This window comes from Ipomoea nil, unplaced genomic scaffold (genome assembly GCF_001879475.1).
Source record: "Ipomoea nil cultivar Tokyo-kokei standard unplaced genomic scaffold, Asagao_1.1 scaffold0681, whole genome shotgun sequence".
Taxonomy (NCBI): domain Eukaryota; kingdom Viridiplantae; phylum Streptophyta; class Magnoliopsida; order Solanales; family Convolvulaceae; genus Ipomoea; species Ipomoea nil.
In genome coordinates this window covers 242,944-246,176 of record NW_017617109.1, presented here as the reverse complement: position 1 = coordinate 246,176, position 3,233 = coordinate 242,944, and positions in this window count along the sequence as shown.

The following is a 3,233-nucleotide window of genomic DNA, read 5'->3' as shown; positions in this document are numbered from 1 at the left end:
CATAACCTAACATGCTTTTCTAATCATAATCAACACCCAAACATGCGATTTCCCACCCGATAATCCAAGAATAAGATCATACGATACAACCTAGGGTTCTAATCACTTTTATATCCACAAGAATACGATTCGTCTTCTAATTGCAAGATTCGGTAGGAACAACACATATCATCAAGGATAGCAATTAATCATCAAGAACAACATAATCATCAAGAACAGCATATCATCATCAAGAATCCCAATTAATCATCAAGAACATCCCAATTATCAAGAAACTCCCAATATCAAGATTACCAAGATTCCCCATGGAATCATTAAATCAACATCAATAATAATCATAGTAATTCGCCATTCACAATCATACGGGGGAAACCCTAAGGGGAAATCATAGCTATGAAAATAGGTTTTGTTGAGACATGGGTTACCTCTTAGCCTTAATTAATTCCTTGGCTATGAAGGATCTTTCTTTAAGCTTTCTTGCTTTCTTGATTTCTTCTAAGGGAATTCTTGGAGCTCTCGTGGGGTGATGGGGCGTCTAGGCGTGTGGGGGGGGGGGTTCTAGGTGCTCCCTAAGTTCCCTATTTATAGATCCAAGGGTTTATTTAGAGTTTATTCCTATTGGGTTTAGGGGTTGGGTTTATATAATTGGGCCCATGGGCTATGGTGGCCTTTTCCCTAATTAACCGTTATGATTTGTCCCTTCTCCTGGGTTATTAATTAATTAATTAATTAATCAGTTGGTTTTAGGATCCGTAACACGGGGTGTTACACTCCCCCCCCCCCCCCCCTTAACAGGAAGCTTCGTCCCCGAAGCTTGGCCCTGGGTGACAAAAAGAAAGGAAAGTTTTCCCTTAGTTACCTGGAGTGAACAGCTCGGGGTACCGCTCCTTCATTGTGTCCTTAAGTTCCCATGTGGCTTCCTCGGTCCCGTGGTTGGTCCAGAGAACCTTCACCATTTCCACGACTCGGTTCCGGGTATTTCTTGTTTTGGTGTCCAGGATTCTTACGGGTTTCTCTTCGTATACTAGTGACTCGTCGAGGTTCACGGTCTCGTGTTGGAGTACGTGGCTTGGATCGTGTATGTATTTCTTTAGCTGAGATACGTGGAACACGTTGTGTACTCGTTCTAGCTCGACGGGTAAGGCGAGACGGTAGGCCAAGTCTCCGACTCTCTCCACGATTTCGTACGGGCCGATGAACCGGGGGCTGAGTTTTCCTTTTCTCCCGAACCTCATTACCCCTCGCGTGGGCGAGATCCTTAGCCAGATCTTGTCCCCGAGGCTGAATTCGGCTTGCTTCCTTTTTAGGTCGGCGTACGACTTCTGGCGATCTTGGGCGGCCTTCATCCTTTCCTGGATGTGTTTGACCTTAGCTATGGTGTCTTGTAGGTATTGGGGGCCCAGTGTTACCGGGTTGACCATATCTTCCCAGCATAATGGGGTTCTACATCTCTGACCATACAGTGCTTCATATGGTGCCATGCGAATGCTCGCGTGGTAGCTGTTGTTGTACGAGAACTCGATGAGGTCTAGGTGTTCTTCCCACGTCCCTCGGAAGTCGAGCGCGCAGGCTCTTAGCATGTCTTCGAGGGTTTGGATGGTCCTTTCGGTTTGGCCGTCTGTGGTGGGGTGAAAGGCTGTGCTTAGCTTTAGTTGCGTCCCCAACGCCGCTTGTAGTGATTTCCAGAATTGCGATAGGAATCTGGAATCTCGGTCGGACACAATGTTCCGGGGAACTCCGTGGTATTTCACTACCCGGTTTACGTAAGCTTGGGCTAGTTGCGTCATCGTCCATGTTTCTTTCATAGCAATGAACCGCGCTGTCTTGGTGAGTCGATCCACTATGACCCAGATTTTATCCTTACCGGTTTTCGTTGGGGGTAGCCCTCCGACGAAGTCCATGGATATGGAATCCCATTTTCCTTGCGGTATTTCAGGGGGTTGTAAGAGTCCCTTGGGTTTGCATCGTTCGGCTTTTACCCTTTGGCAATTCAGGCACTTGGCCACAAAGTCTGCGACTTCCTTTTTCATATTCGGCCACCAAAATGATTTCTTTACGTCTTGGTATAATTTGTCACCGCCTGGGTGGACGGAGTAAGGGGAGTTGTGTCCTTCCTCCAAGATCTGCTGTTTCAAGTGGGGGTCCGTTGAGGGTACACACCATCTCCCTTTGTAGCGGAGGCTGCCGTCTGGGTGTGCTTCGAAGGGGTCCTCTTTCCCTCGAGTCAGGTCGCGACGGATTTTATCTAGTTCCGGGTCCTGTTGTTGTCCTGATTTGATTTCCTCGAAGAGGGTGGGCACGGCCTGTGTGTTGAGTAGATAGGCATTGGGGCGAGTTTGTCCCTGCTCTATTATTTCCAAGTGTAGCCTTTGGAAGTCCCTATACAGATGGTCCGGTAGGACCCACGTGGTGTTAAGGGAATGATTTGCCTTTCGGCTTAGGGCATCCGCCACCACGTTGGCTTTTCCCTCGTGGTATTGAATGTCTAGGTCGTAGTCCTTTATGAGTTCCAGCCATCTTCGTTGTCTCATGTTTAGGTCCTTTTGAGTAAAAATGTACTTCAGGCTCTTATGGTCGGTGTAGATCTTGCATTGTACTCCATACAGGTAGTGCCTCCAAATTTTCAATGCGAATACGATAGCGGCTAGCTCGAGGTCATGGGTGGGGTAATTTTCTTCGTGGGTTTTGAGTTGCCTGGATGCGTAAGCTATTACCTTGCCATTTTGCATTAGTACGCATCCTAACCCCTTCTTGGATGCGTCGCTGTAGACTTCAAACCCTTCCGATCCGGAGGGTATGGCTAGCACGGGTGCAGTGGTGAGTTTATCCTTTAATGCTTGGAAGGCCGAGATGCAGCCGTTGTCCCAACGGAAGGGGGTTTCCTTTTTCATGAGCTTAATGAGGGGTTGGGCTATCTTGGTGAAGTCGGGTATGAATCTCCTGTAGTAGCCCGCTAGACCTAAGAAGCTTCGGACTTCCGAGAGTGAGTTCGGCGTGGTCCATTCTTTAACGGCGCGAACCTTAGCAGGGTCCACCCTAATCCCTTCCTTGGTTATCACGTGGCCCAAGAAGGCTACGCTGTCTTGCCAGAATTCGCACTTGGAGAATTTAGCATAGAGTTGGTTCTCCCTGAGGGTTTGCAGAGATATGCGTAGGTGCTTCTCATGTTCTTCTTTATTTCGGGAGTAGACTAGGATGTCGTCAATGAACACGATGACGAAGTCATCCAGGTG